The following is a 15868-nucleotide window of genomic DNA, read 5'->3' on the forward strand; positions in this document are numbered from 1 at the left end:
GAGGCAATCCCATTTGTCCAACCTTTGTTTGATTTGTTGTGTTTCTGGGCCTTTATTAAGAAAGTTTCTACCTGTGCCAAGGAGCCCAAGTGTTTCTCCTATTCCTTCATGCAATATGTTCAGGGTATCTACTTTTAACTCCAGGTCTTTGATCCATTTGGAATTGATTCTGGTGCAGGGTGATATATAAGGATCTAGCTTTAGTTTGTTACAGGTGTTTAACCAATTTTACTAACCCCATTTGTTAAAGAGGCTGTCCTTCTTCCATCCTATTTTTTAGCTCCTTTATCAAAGATTAAGTGGCCATGGGTCTGCGGGTTTATTTCTGGGTCTTCAGTTCTATTCCAATGGTTCTCAGGCCTGTTCCTGTGCCAATACCAAGCTGTTTGCTGTTTTTATTCCTATAGCTTTCTAATAGAGTTTGACGTTTGGTATTGGTATTCCTCCAGCGCAGTTCTTTCTGCTAGGATTCTTTTTGCTATTCGGGGTCTTTTATTGTTGCATATGAATTTCTGGATTGCTTCTTCTATTTCATTAAAGAATGGTGTTGGGATATTGATGGGTATTGCATTGAATTTGTAGATAGCCTTTGTCAGTATTGCCATTTTCACGACGTTAATCTTCCCAATCAAGAAGCGTGGGACATTTTTCCATTTCCTTAGTTCTGCTTTAATATCCTTTTCCAGGTTTTTAAAGTTCTCATCATAGAGGTCTTTCACTTCTTTGGTTAAGGGTGTTCCTAGGTATTTTATTTTGTTTTACTGATTCTCTCTATGGTTGTTTTTTTGGACTGTAATTTATTTAATTATGACTTAATTTTTATTATTTGCTTCTGTGTATTAGCTTTGGGTTTGGTTTGTTGTTCTTTTTCAAGGAGCTTCAGGTGCATCATTAAATTGTTGGATTGAGATTTCTCCAATTTGTTGATGTAGGCACTCAGAGCTATAAATTTTCCTCTGAGTACTGCCTGAGTACTCCCAAAGGAGCTGGTACTTTGTGTGCTCATTTTGGTTAAACACCATAAACATTTGAATTTCTGTTCTGATTTCTTCAATGACCCACTGGTGCTTCAACAATGTTTTGTTCAGTCTCTAGGCGTTGCAGGATTTCCTATGGTGTCTTTTAAATTTGAACTCTAATTTTGTTCCATTGTGGTCTAAAAGAATGCAGGGAATGATTTCAATAGTTCTGAGTTTGTACAGATTTGCTTTGTGCCCTAAAATTTCATCTCTTTTGGAGGAATTTTCCATGTACTGCCAAGAAGAACATAGTTTTGTGTGGGAAAATACTACTTTTTTGTGTATTCTGGTTTTTTATCTTGAACTCAGGCCTTCTGGGCTGATACACTACTACTTGAACCAGATATCCATTTCTGGCATTTTGCTGGTTGTTTAGAGACTGGAGTCTCCAGGATTTGTCTGCTTCGACTAGCTTTGAATCACGATTCTGATATCCCAGCCTTCTGATTAGCTAGGATCACACTTGGAAAAGGGGAATCTTTGATACATATTTTGGAGAAGGTATTTTTTAATGTGAACATTTTAATAGATAGAGCTATCAACTCAAGAAATTGCCACCACATTTTCTCCAACATTTTTTTCTACTTAAGTTTTGCTAGTAGTATCTGAGGAGGCTAAACACTAAAATGAATCACAAATATATTCTATTTTTAAAGCAAATGCTTTTGATTATTTGACATAGGGAAATAGTATTTCTTTTGAAATAAATATTAATTCAATACCAGGAAATCTTTAATAAAATGCATGTATGTCAAACAAGTGGTAGGCTTTTTCATTGGATTCAGTATACCAGGACATTTTCATGAATGCACCATATATGTCTGACTAATATGATATATGATGCAAATCAATACAATAAGAACAAGTACCTAACATTTGGCAATTATTACTTTAAAAAATAAGGAAATTCCAGGGACTGGTGGATCACACCTGTAATCCTAGCTACTCAGGAGGCTGACATCAGAGGATCACAGTTCAAAGCCAGCCCGGGCAGGAAATTCCATGAGTCTCATTTCGAATTAACCACCAGAAAACTGGAAGTGGCACTGTGGCTCAAGTGATAGAGTGCTTAGCCTTAAGCTGAAGTACTCAGGGACGGTGCCCAGGCCCAGAGTTCAAACCACACAAAAAAGAAGATATAAATAAATAAATACATTTTTTAAAATAAGAAAAATTTCTTGGACATCTTTTACTTCACATTCTCATTCATATTTAAATTTCAAACTTAAAGTAATCAAACACATGGGTTTAAAATATTACATTGTTGCTGGCTTAATTTTGATATTGTAGCTTGCTAATGAACTCTTGGTTAATGATCAGTTTTAATTCAGTTTAATTCAGTGATATTTCTAAATGGGGTAATTAATATCTGACATTATTCCTGGTGCCTGACACCTGCTTGAATGTCCTTTACCTTGAGGAATGTTTTTCATTGAGCCAACATAAATAAAATCTGGAAGCTTAAGAAAATAGCTACCTGGAAGAAATCTTGGCTCATAAAATCCCAGAAAATAGTTTAAATGCTTTCTTATTTTATTTTCTGAGTTCTCACATAGTATACTTTCAAAAAATCTTCTTTCTCACCTTATTTACCTGCAGTACCAGTCTAATGTACTCAATGAGAAGTCCAGTAAAAACCAGCTGCCCCTGCTAGACAGCAGACTAAACCTGGACACCAAGTGGCAGTTAGGCCATCCCAATATTCACAGGTATCCAACAAAAGATACTTTATAGCCATTAAAAGACTTGAAATCAACATTATGGATCAATAATTCAGCCTGATATGTTATGCTGTTCACATAAGCACAATAAAATGTTATGTTAATATTGACTATTTCCTGGCACTGAGGTACTAATGATAGACTTTAACCTGCAAAACTACAGGACTATCCTCATACTGAATAAGTTTTCCAATTACATCTTCCTTCTCTTCAGTCTCTTCTTGCTTTGTGCCCTTCTATAACATGTCCACTGGGATGACTGTGTGTCTGAGTCAGTCCTTGAATCACACCTGCAATGATCACCATGTAGTGCATTCCTGTGAGCAGTTGGGTTCCTCCAACAATCTTCACTGCAAAACTCCAAGTCCAGAGTCTAACACACAAGAATAGTTTCTCTATTCCCTTTACTCTCAGACATCAAATTTCAATAACTTATATCCCTTGGCTTTGTGAAGATGCAGTCTCAAGGTAGGAAACAAATGAAAGGAGACTATATGATACCAAACTTCCAAATTTAAATCACTCTTTCTTAAACTATCAAGTTCCTTACCCTCATTAAAGACATAAAGAATTTAATATTTAGCTATTCCAAGTCTATGGGCACATGTGAGAAAAGAGCACGCTATAAAAATCACACTCATTTTCCTAACCAGCTTCTCCGATAAGGCTCCATTTCAGTTTGGCAGTCCCTACTTTGCTCTCTGATAGAAAGGCTTGCATATAAATAGTTAGCATATATGAAAGACAATTCATTTCCAATTCACATTATTCTTGATAGTGCTCAAAAAGAAAGAGACAGACAGACAGACAGACAGACAGACTTGTGTTTTCTTCGTGTTTCCAACAGATTGGATAATGTCCACTGTGGGTGAGGGGGCAGATATTCTGATCTAAATATTTGCATCTTCTGAAAACACATTTACAGATACCCTCACAAATAATGTTTTACCATTTCCCTGATCTTCAATTAGTTCAGTCAAATGGATGCATGAAATTAACACACTACACTACTTAGTGCAGCCGGCGATTCATGCCTGTAATCCTAGCTAATCAGTACACTGAGATCTGAGGATCATGTTATCACATGCAAAAAGTCTGTGAGATTCTTATCTCCCATTAACCAATAAAATGCTGCAAGTAGAGTTGTAGCTCAGAAAAGGTGTGGTGTGCATTTGGAGGCAATTGATAGCTTACAACCAATGTAGTAATACAAGGCTCATATAGTCAATAATTAAACATGCATCCTAAAATTATTCTTCTATTGGATAAGTCTGGTTTTGCTACATAAAACTATAAGCCCCGTAATTGTGTTAGCCATTGTTGTATGTTGTTTCATTTTGAGAAGAGTGCTGAAATCCCTAACTATCCTTTACTATGAATGAAATCTATGCATATAAATGTTATAACTCCTGTATAAAAGTAGTTTGCTTTTATTTTTCCTTCTTCATTATTTTAATTAATTGGGATTTTCCATATAAGCCAAAATCTGAACTCCACCAGCTCTTAATGAATGATACAGGAAAATATAATTTCTCCTTGAATGCTAGGTTGATTGGAAAATGTCATCCTTTGACCTACTCAGCCTTGCTAATCAGGAGGAGTCTTTAGAGGGACTCATAGGTAGATTAAACAGGCTACAATCCATCAGTTGCCCCTCTATTTGTTTAAATTACAGTTTTTGTGAGGTATCAGCTTCAGTGTGTCTGAGAAAAGTCACACCACATGGTTGAGAGCATATATAGCCATGTCTGCAGTAATTGGGTAGTGAGCAGAGTTTCACCTTAAGCTGCTTTGAATTAATGCAAGCCATCAGCTGCTGGCTTTAGGTGGTTTAATTATCCGAATTGTCACATTTTAGTTATCAGCCCAAAGGGTGCACACTGGGGTTGATTGTGAACATGTGGAACTACCTGATACAGGTTACCTGATGGCCAGATACGGGTCACTTCAGGAACAGGCTTAATTTAAAGGAACATTGTTATGATTCAGAAATATTTGTGGATGAGGATCAGGTTTTCAAAGAAAAACTTAAAAAGCACTCCTTTTATACAAAACTGTTAAGTGTCTATTTCTTTAAAAAAAATAAAGCCATTACAAACTTGGCCTTCAAAGATTTTTAAATGTCAATATTCATTGTGGGTGTGTTTAATTTTTACTATTAAGATAATTGAAATCAAGTAATCTATTCTAATGTGTCCCATTCTGTTATTATTTTTAAGTAAATTCTTAGCAGAAGTCTATGCAGTCTGATCTATTATTCTTACATGCAAGAACTCTCACCATTCATCCAGAAAAATATCCAGTGTTGGTGCACTTCTCCATTCTCTGTGTTTAACTGTATTTTTACTGAAATTCTGTAAGAATGCTCACCTCTGTAGAGTGTATTATCCCAATGACCATCACACTGCCCTAAATTCTGTTGTTTTCCAGGATGCTATTGCTTTCCTGAAGCATCACTACAAATAATGGAACTAATTCTTCTGAATCACTGCACCCTCTTCCTCCAGCTCAGTTCTAATAGTATTGACTACAATCTAAGCATTTTTGCTTCACTCAACACAGTTCTTAAGGGGCTTTCCCTTTTGAAGACATTCTCTCTGTGGGTGGTCAATACCCTTATGAAATTGTCAGACTTGAAAGTAAGATGGATTGTTAGTGGAACATTAAGTAGGACAGAGAGCAGATGAAATTTAAATACAAAATCGCAGCTGTTCATAAGCTCAAAAACTTAAATTAGTTCAGCTGAACTGAGAAATTCAAGCAAGAAACAATTTCAGAAGTTGGCTGTTCCTTCAGTAGGAAGAGGATACATCTAAATATACGGAAACCTTACTATCTAACAACAACAACAACAACAACAACAAAAGAATTTGTGATACATGACCCCCTCTCCAATTGACCTTTTAATCTAACTTATTTTCAAACTTTGTACAACAAATAAATTAGATGGTCTTTCCTCATGCTAAACACACCCCATCTCTTTAGCTTTGGGCATCATGACTCTGCCTCAACATGCTCTTTTTTATTCTATGACCCCTTCTAATAGCTTTCTTGTTCTCCCTTTATGTACTTTAGTACTCCTCTTTCTCCAAATCCTCTCACCTAGAATTCCTAGAGTTCCTACTCTTCCTCTCAGCATTTTGTACTTTTTTTTGTTGAATTCTTTATATTATTTATCTATGCTTGCCATGTAATTTATCATCTGTGGGCTCATTATTATAGAAACAGTTCTGCTCAGGCTTTCATCCTTTATTCCCAGCTGTTTACAGATGTTCAGTGTTTGTAAAGTCAAGTGTAAATGTAGCTAATTAAAGGTAACTGTTGTTTAACTTCCTCGTAGTGGGTGACTATATCCTCTCCTGAATTCAACTGTCACCAATGAGATTGCATTAAGATGTGGGGCCTTTAATGGGTGGAGCCTTTAAGGGGTGGAACCTGTAAGAGGTTGGATAGGCTTTGAGAACTTCCTATGACAGGGCTTACAAGAGTGAGTTTGAGCTTCATATGGTTCTGAACGCTGAAGTGATCATCTTGAAAAGAGATGCCTTAGCTAGTTGCAAGTACCCTGAGCATGGACTTCTCAGTCTCTGGGTATGTGGAATATATTTCTGTTCTTTGTAAATTATCCAGTATTTGATATCTTGTTGCAGTGGTGCAAAATGAACTAAGCAACTTACCATGATTTTTGGCTCCCTTGCTACTCTGCTTAGCATCAGGAATGGAACCCAAGGCTATGCACAACCCCCCAGTCTTTTGAAATTCGAACATTTTGAAGTCATCTCTCTTCCATCCCATGCTCATTTAACGACTAAATGCTACTATACGTGTTCCATAAAATATCTGGTTTCCTCCTCCTTCTGTGTCTTTACTCTTGTTACTCTAATTTGGACCGCCATCACCTCATTTTTCACTTTTAATAGTTGGCTACCTGGTTTCTGAGTGTCACTACTCTATTTTATGCTGGTAATACAGGTCACTTTTGCCATATATTGTCTTTGTTAAAAATCCCTATTAGCTTCTTTTTGCATATTAGAACAAATTTAAAAGCTCAGTCTAGCATTAAGGGCCTATGTGAACTGACTCCATTTTAATTTATCAATCTCAACAATGTTCTCCTACTTCAAGTTTTCTGCTTCTATCAAATCTCCCAGTCAGTTTTACCTCCAGTCTTGTCCAAATTTACTTTTACCCCTGCCCTTCTCTCCCTACTGATAACAGTCTTATACACTTAGAACACTCAGCTTAAGCTGTGCCTTCACAAGGAAGTTTGCCTGAATGGATTCCAGCCCATGGTGATTTCTGTAGTGTTTTGAATTGTCTCAGAATGACACAAGCAGACCTTAACTCTCTACACATTATAGATGGCTTTAAAATTGTTTTCTAATTTATCATGAAAATATGAGTTTCCTCTCAAACAAGATTTAGCATTCCTGAAGAGGGAAAACTGTGATTTGTACCATTTTAAATGTGTGAAATTCTACCACTGAATTTAAAAATAACTATTCCTAGCTTCTGGGATGTTTCCCCCAATTCAGTTATTTCAAATCCCTGGGTGAGTATCAGAGGAACTAGTTCTTTAATGGCATAATCAGATCCCATGTCAAATAAATGACATTAAGAGTGTCATTAATATAATTCCGTATTCCCAGAGATGTTCTGGAAGGTTTATATGTATTATCATTTATTATAAATACATTGAAGTATGCTTAAATAAGAAGGGCTGAATGAAAATGAATTTTAAATGAAAGATGTTCTATAAATGTAAGAATTAGTGTCTATATTCTGATGTGACTTTAAGCAAATGCATAGAAGAAATGTGGTCCTGCTCATGAAGCCACACCCTAGACTTGGATATTTTTCTGTCCACAAAACCTATGCTCCTGTAAGACAGACCTAAACATTAGCCCACTGGCCAATTCTCTGTAGCCCAGTCACATTTGGCTCCAGCCTTTTTTCTTCTTTTTCTTTCTTTTTTTTTTTTTTTTTGGCCAGTCCTGGGTCTTGGACTCAGGGCCTGAGCACTGTCCCTGGCTTCTTTTTGCTCAAGGCTAGCACTCTGCCACTTGAGCCACAGTGCCACTTCTGGCCGTTTTCTGTATATGTGGTGCTGGGGAATTGAAGCCAGGGCCTCATGTATAGGAGGCAAGCACCCTTGCCAGTAGGCCATATCCCCAGCCCCGCCCAGTCACATTTGGAAAAATAAGAAAGCAGACATTATCTACCTCTGCCTCCTCTCTACATCCATTCCTTTCAGGGACCCTCAAGTCTTTTTGGGTTCTCAGTGAATGTGAAGATTTGTACTTCTGCAATGACATCTATATAATATCAAATCCATTGACAGATTTGAGTTTATACATATCTAGAAATCATAAGTTAAATGCTCAATATGAAAGAAGAGCTGTGTGTTAATACTGGAGCTTGTTTCTACATTAGATTTTTTGTTAAGCTTTATAAATTCTTAATCAGAATCACAAAGCACAGCTATAGGTTGAAAAGTTTAGTAGGGCCAAGGCTCAGTGGCTCATGCTTGTAATACCGATTACTCTGAAGCTAAGAGATCACCATTTTTGGCCAGGGAGGAGAAAATATTAGCAAAGCCACTTCTCAAAAAATAAGCTGGTTGAAATGTTTCATGTGGGTCCCATAGATATATAAATAGGAGATTCACAGTCAAGGACTGCTTTGGCAAAACAGGAGGTCATATTTGGAAAAATAACTAAAGCACAAAGAGTGGTGACATGGATCAAGTGATAGAGTGTTAGCCAAGCATTCAGGCCCTGAGTTCAATATCCAGGACTGGCAATAAACAAATGAGTAACTAAATAAACAAGCATTAATCATAAGATGTTATATTTTTATACATTAACAAGGAAATGTGTAAGTGTATACTTTGGACATTTTTCCAAACTTCAAAAGGGGGAAGAGGAGTTTTATTAGAACAGAAGAAAAAATAATTTTTGAAACTAAAGAAAATGCCACCAACTATGAACATAAACTTTTTGGATAATGAGCTGATCATGATTACTCGAAAACACAGAAATAACATTGTTATCAATTCCTAATGTTGTAGTAAAGCCAGCCTTTCAGCACATAAATGGACTGGCCATCAGATTGCAATAGAGCACTTTATACCCTAGATATGTAAGGGTTGAGAAGATAAAAGCATTGCAGTATTTCTAATTTTCTCAGCTTGTGGGCTTGTAGTGCTCAGACTCCACACACAGACTTTTCTCATTTATAGGCCTGGTATGCCTGGCTCCACCAAAACAGTTATCCATTATTTGCTGGCAGCCGATAAACCCATCAAAAGGCAACCAATAAGTAAGAACTTATTTGAAAAGTGACATTATCTTACTACTGTCAGAGAGTATGAGCAGAACAGCCATAGGTTTATCATCCTTACAAAGAGAAGGTGTTGGGAAGCAGAATTTTTTTTTTCAGGTCAGAATCCTTAATCCAAGGCTGCAGAAGATTTGATGTTTTGTAAATGGTCATTTTATCTTTGATCTGGTTAGGGGCTCTGCCAAGTACACACATCTCTGAGTCAGTGACAGGGAGGGAGGGAAGGAAAGAGAAAGGGACAGACTGAGACAGAGAAAGAAAGAGAGAGAGAGATTAGCAAACTCCCAGCCTAAGATAGAAAGGTGTGTCAGAATACACAGATGACACATAATAGGTATCGAACATCATTTGCATCCAGTTATGGGGGTCAATGATCATAAGTCATGCATGTTTATAAGAACAGTGTGCAATGGGGCTAATGTCCATAAATGTGAAAGAAATTAGAAAATTCATTAAATCAGGCCATTTATACAATTCCATTGTCAACTTTAATCACTTGTTTCAATTGATGTCTCCTTTAGAAAAGTCATTTCATAGGAGTTATTTACTTATTCATCAAGAATGTTGCATAGGTCTGGCTTCTGCTTGTCCTGTAACATATTTTCTTATAATATATTCATTTCATTCTAATAATCAAAAGTTTAGGTGTAACCCATTAACATAAACTATCCTATTAATAAATACTTATTAACTGTTAGATTTTTTTCTGCCAGAGGAAATAACTTGGTTGCACTTACAAGTATGTTAAATGCCTACTTTATGCCTTTTAGTAAAAACCCCCCAAATCCGTTTTTTTAAGTACAGTACTTTTTTTTTTCTCAAATTTTTATTATCAAACTGACGTACAGAGAGGTTACAGTATCATACGTTGGGCATTGGATACATTTCTTGTACTGTTTGTTGCCTTGTCCCTCATGCCCCCCTCCCTCCCCCCCTTTCCCTCCTCCCCCTGGTGTTCAGTTCACTTACACCAAACAGTTTTGCAAGTATTGCTTCAGCCACTCTGGCAAGCAGTATGGAGATTCCTCAGAAGGCTCAATATAGAACTCCCCTCTGACCCAGCAGCCCCACTGTTGGGTATCTATCCAAAAGCCCACAAACAAAATCACAGTAATGCCACCAGCACAACAATGTTCATCGCAGCACAATTTGTCATAGCGAGAAGCTGGAACCAACCCAGATGCCCCTCAGTAGATGAATGGATCAGGAAAATGTGGTACATTTACACAATGGAATTTTATGCCTCTATCAGAAAGAATGACATTGCCCCATTTGTAAGGAAATGGAAGGACTTGGAAAAAGTTATACTAAGTGAAGTGAGCCAGACCCAAAGAAACATGGACTCTATGGCCTCCCTTATTGGGAATAATTAGTACAGGTTTAGGCAAGCCATAGCAGAGCATCACAAGGCCCAATAGCTATACCCTTAGAAACACATAAGATGATGCTAATTGAAATGAACTCCATGTTATGGAAACAAGTGATATATCACAGTTGTAACCACTTTCAACGTCCTATGTGTATGTGTAGTTTCTATTATAGATAATGTTTTGTATCACCTTCCTATGTTTGTACCTACACTATCTCTGTAATCTTATCTGAGTATATTGGAAACCGTGTTTACTGGTATTGGAAGTAGGAAATTCAAAGGGAATACCAAATTCGAAAGACACAGGGTAAAAAAAGAGAAATAACTACAAAAGCAATACTTGCAAAACTGTTTGGTGTAAGTACAGTACTTTTATAAGTTAAAAGATCAGTAGAAAGCTTAAAATATTCCATAAGCCAAAGAGAAAATTTCCACCAGGATCTAATAATGAACTTAATCCTAATTAAGACTATCTCATTTGTTAACATTTACTAGGCACAGTTACAAAGTCTATGTTCTATCATTAACTGTTCACTCCAAGCCACCCCAACTTTTTCTGTCTGATGACATTTTTTTTTTTTTTTTTTTTTTTTTGGCCAGTCCTGGGCCTTGGACTCAGGGCCTGAGCACTGTCCCTGGCTTCTTCCCACTCAAGGCTAGCGCTCTGCCACTTGAGCCACAGCGCCGCTTCTGGCCGTTTTCTGTATATGTGGTGCTGGGGAATCGAACCTAGGGCCTCGTGTATCCGAGGCAGGCACTCTTGCCACTAGGCTATATCCCCAGCCCCTCTGATGACATTCTTTATGTAAACTGCCTCCTCAAACTTTCACACCCACATCAAATTTCTCCTGAGTTTATTTAACCAAGTAGCTACTGGCAAGTTTGTCACACACCCAAGCCTTCTTTAGTTTATATTAAGGTAGTTGTTTCACTTCCTAAGCTTATTCCTTGGCTTTTAATACACACACACACACACACACACACACACACATACACACACACACATCACTTTCTATACTACTTTTCCTACTGTCTTGAAAACATAAGCATTATATTTAGAAAATATACTTGTGTGTATGTGTGTGTGTGTGTGTGTCTGTGTATAGGTGTACCGGTGCCAGTCAGTACTTAATCTTGAATTCAGGGCCTAGGCACTGGCCCTTAGCTTTCCTGCTCAAGGCTAGAGCCACAGCTCCATTTCTGGCATTTTGCTGGTTAACTGGACATAGCGTGTCATAAACTTTGATGCCCAGGCTGGCTTTGAACCATGATCCTCAGATGCCAGTCTCTTAAGTAGCTAGGTCTATAGATGTGAGCCACTAGCACCCAAGTAGAATATAACTTCTCAAAAAGGCTGTCTTCCTGCCTCCACTGACTGTCAAGTTCAGGACTGAGGGAACTCAGGTATCTAAGAAAGAGAACAAGCTTGAACTTCAAGATGGAAGATATAGGATGATTTGTTTAAAAGTGACTTTAAAAGTCTTTTTCCCCAATCTAAAAACTAGAGAATTAGTTCAAGACTATTTTTTTCATTTTTATGAAAATGACCTGAAGCAAGTCAGTGAATCCCTCTAGACCTCCATTTCATTGCCTATGAAATGAAAGTGATGAATAAGTCCATCATGATCCCTTTTAAAATTAAAATTCGTGATTCTGATATATCAGACAAAGCACTTCTAAGAACTGAAAAGTTTTACTGAAGTTGGGAACAATGTTCTCAAAAACACCCTGATATTTCCAGTAATTAAAATTTAGCTTCTTGTTACAGAAACAAGAGTTATACCACTGTTGTAATTATTATCAACATGCCATGTGAAACCATAGCTTTTGTATTTTTTTTGTTTTTTTTTTCTTGTCTGTTTGATTGTTTTGTTTAGTTTTGTTTCTCTTGTATTCCCTTCCTGTGGTTGTACCCCCACTACCATTATATCTCATCCAAATACCCTGGATGCTGTTTATATGGGTATTAGAACTGGGGGAGGGAAAGGGAATACCAAAATTGAGAGACAAAGGACAAAAAGACAAACCATTCCTAAAGCAATACTTACAAAACCATTTGGTGTAAAGCAACTGCACAACTCTTGGGGGGAGAGGGAAAGGGGGAGGGAGGAGGTGGGGGGAAAATGAGGGAGGAGGTAACAAGTTGAAAAAGAAATGTATTCACTGCCTTACATATGAATCTGTAACCCCTCTGTACCACACTTTGACAATAAAGAAAGAAGTTTAATTTAAAAAAAAAATTAGCTTCTTGCTTTTCATCTTGGACGAAGACAGCTTTCACTTTTTCAGATTTATCTCAGAGTCAGGTGGAGGAATAATACGTGCAATGAACCATAGAACATGCTAAATGCATCCACGAAGAAAGAAAATTCTGACAAAAGGGAGAGGGTGGCTGTCTCTTTAAGATAGAAGAGTTTATTGGAAGCTGGAATATATTTCATGAAAAGATAGAACCAGGGTGATGGCTTCCAGCTCTCTTTCTCTTTGCTTCCTGAGCTTTGTGGTTGTGTTTTCCAAAGGGGACCATCTCCAGACACCAGCTTAGCTGCCCTGCACTAGGCATAACCTGGAGGCTATAGCTATTCCTCCCTCTCACAGCTGCGTTCTGATTACCACCCAAAGGTGGTAAATTTTGGAGTCATAGACGTGCATAGGATGAATTCCAAATGTTAAACCAAAGGTTTAAGAAAGCCCAAAGTAAGACTGGGCATGGTAGCTAAATCCTAGACTCTCTGCTACTTGGGAGGCATCAATAGGGGAATCAGGGGTTGAGACTGGTCTGGCAACAAAGAACTAAAGGCGAGGAAGGGAAGGAGGGAGGGAGGGAGGGAGGGAGGGAGGGAGGGAGGGAGGGAGGGAGGGAGGGAGGGAGGGAGGGAGGGAGGAAGGAAGGAAGGAAGGAAGGAAGGAAGGAAGGAAGGAAGGAAGGAAGGAAGGAAGGAAGGAAGGAAGGAAGGAAGGAAGGAAGGAAATGCAAAACTTAGCAGAAAAACAATTTCAGCACCTGGGGTAGGAGTCATGGCTCAAGTAGTATGAGTACCTGTCTAACGACTGCTAAAGCCATGAGTTCAAAGCCCAGGGCTTACCAGGAAAAGAAAATCCAAGATTAAAATTAGTCTCTAACCTGGCTAGATCGTTCCAAGAAGACACATTTCAGAAATCTGAATTCCTGTTACACACCTTGGGCAGTTTTTGTCATTCTTTGAAGACCTAAATGGGTTCCTTATTTTCAGACTGTAATATTTTCTTCCTGAAAAGATTGGGTTTCTCTCTAGGATTTCAATCTAATATCATCTCTCTCCTGTTCTGTTCTGTTCTGTTCTGTCCTGTCCCATCCCCCCCCCTCTGTGTGTGTATGTGTCTTCTTTCTCTCCCTGCCAAATTCAGAGCTGCTAGCTCTTTTATTTTTACTAGTAGTTTTTTTTTTATTAGTGGTGTCTCAAATTTGATAGCCTAGATTTCAAACAACTACTTAATACATAAGTCCAGCATTCCAAACAAATTATTTTGACACAAATGAAATATTTTAATGGAATGGCTCTTCCTGGTGTCTTCCAATATTAACTTTTTGGCCATAGCTCATTGATTTCAGGTGTGACAGAGATACAAAGACATTCAAAAGAGCATGAAATGTATTATTAGTCAACAGAAGAACTCTTCCTTCATTCTTTGTGGCAAAGTGAATCCAGACACATACTTTCCAGGAGCTATGTCCAAGTAGTTTCTTGTGAAATAATTTCACAACAGAAAAAACATAGAACTCGATGCCACTTTTAAGTATGATGTCCCTGTGATACTGGATAGAACTTCAAATTGAGAGTCATCTGAGCTTTCTCACAGCTTTGCAAAAAAACAAAATTCATAACTTTGATCAAGACTTTGATTCAAACCCCATCATCTCTATCAAAATGTGTATGGGAGATACTGAGCTGCATCTTATTTTAGTTTCAAGTGTTTAAAGAAGGACTATCAGGCAAGGAAATTTTCTATGCTGGAAAATAATCATGAAATTGGTAAACACAAAATTTAATAATTATACAGCTTTTCATTTTGGAATTTTGGCATGTTATCTGTTTTGAGACAGGTCTCCTTATGTAACACAAACTGATCTAGAATTTAAGATCCTCTTGCCTCTGCCTCCTCCTAAAGGCTGAGATTACAGGTATATATCACCATGATATTGACATTCCTAATGCTTTCAGTGTTATCCTGATCAAGAAAGTTATTTATTGTTCTTCATTTTCCCTCACTCTCTTTTACTGTATTTAATATTTATATAGCTATGCTCCCATCAGAACAAAAAGAGCTTCAAAGTCTTGCTTTTCCCTATGCACTATTTTTCTGTCAAAATACTTCCCCAAACTTTCACCGTATTAGGACAACTTAAGAGGAACCATACAATACACCAACAATTCTATTTCTCCAGCAACTGGGAATGATGGCATATGTGCTATTAGAAATTCTTCTTCAACCTGCTGTAGGCTGAGAAGATTAAATAAAGAAGCTTTGTTTGCTGAAACAATCCAACTTCATTCAAAAGAAAAAAATCAAATGGTAACAGTTCACACTAAAAATAAGGGCATTTCATTTGTTTGTAAATATAACCTTTGACAAATACTAGTGGGCAAGTCAACACATTGGTGATTCAACATATATAAACACATACAAATACACACACACACTTTTGTGATAAGGTAGATTTGCCAATGGATGACAAAAAAGGTATTTAAATCCAGTATTCATTCTTGATTTTTCATTTTGTTCTATTTTTGTTTAGATCTGCTATCTACCTATCTATCCATCTATATCTATCAAAAGACAGAAAGCAACCTGTATATATTTATATCTAAGTTCTACATGTTGTACCTTATTTCACTGGTCAAACTTCCTCTTACATGACCATGAAAAAAAAGAAAGGTGGAGAATGAAAGGTGGATTGGCTTTGCTTCTGTAGAATTATGTAATCAGTAAATATTTGTAAGGTCCACTGGAACCCATATTGTGTGTTTTCTACTAGTAAACTATCCTCTTACAACTCATTAATCTTTTGAACTTCATTTTTAAAATGCTTAACAGTCTTCAGATAACTCATAACTATATCAGATCAGTTCCTTTTCTGAGCTTCATTGGGTAAATGCCTGGTTAGTCATCTTCCATTCATATCTGTTCATCTGTCATGTACATGGAGTTCCAAGAGCCACAAATTTCATTTGCACTTATATTTCCACAATTGTCAGACTCAACGCAATTTCACCCACCACTTTTCAGTATAAGTACTTTGAAAATACCACCATTAATTCTATTTTGTTCCTTATTGATTCAAATTAAAGACCATTTATCAGAAATGAAGTCATTAGAAAATTATTAATCTTTAATGCATACTTTTTGTTTTCTTTTTAATAAACAATCATCTCTAA

At 37.1% G+C, this 15868-nt stretch overlaps 1 long non-coding RNA gene across 1 annotated transcript; it reads left to right on the forward strand.

The window, feature by feature from the left end:
- The first annotated feature begins 327 nt into the window (after nucleotides 1-327).
- Nucleotides 328-10420, forward strand: LOC125339640. Its single transcript, XR_007208573.1, has 3 exons — nucleotides 328-544; nucleotides 9643-9645; nucleotides 10408-10420. It is a non-coding gene; the product is annotated as an uncharacterized LOC125339640 (long non-coding RNA).
- The last annotated feature ends 5448 nt before the right edge of the window (nucleotides 10421-15868 follow it).

The sequence above is a fragment of the Perognathus longimembris genome, chromosome 21, assembly GCF_023159225.1.
Source record: "Perognathus longimembris pacificus isolate PPM17 chromosome 21, ASM2315922v1, whole genome shotgun sequence".
Classification (NCBI taxonomy): Eukaryota; Metazoa; Chordata; class Mammalia; order Rodentia; family Heteromyidae; genus Perognathus; species Perognathus longimembris.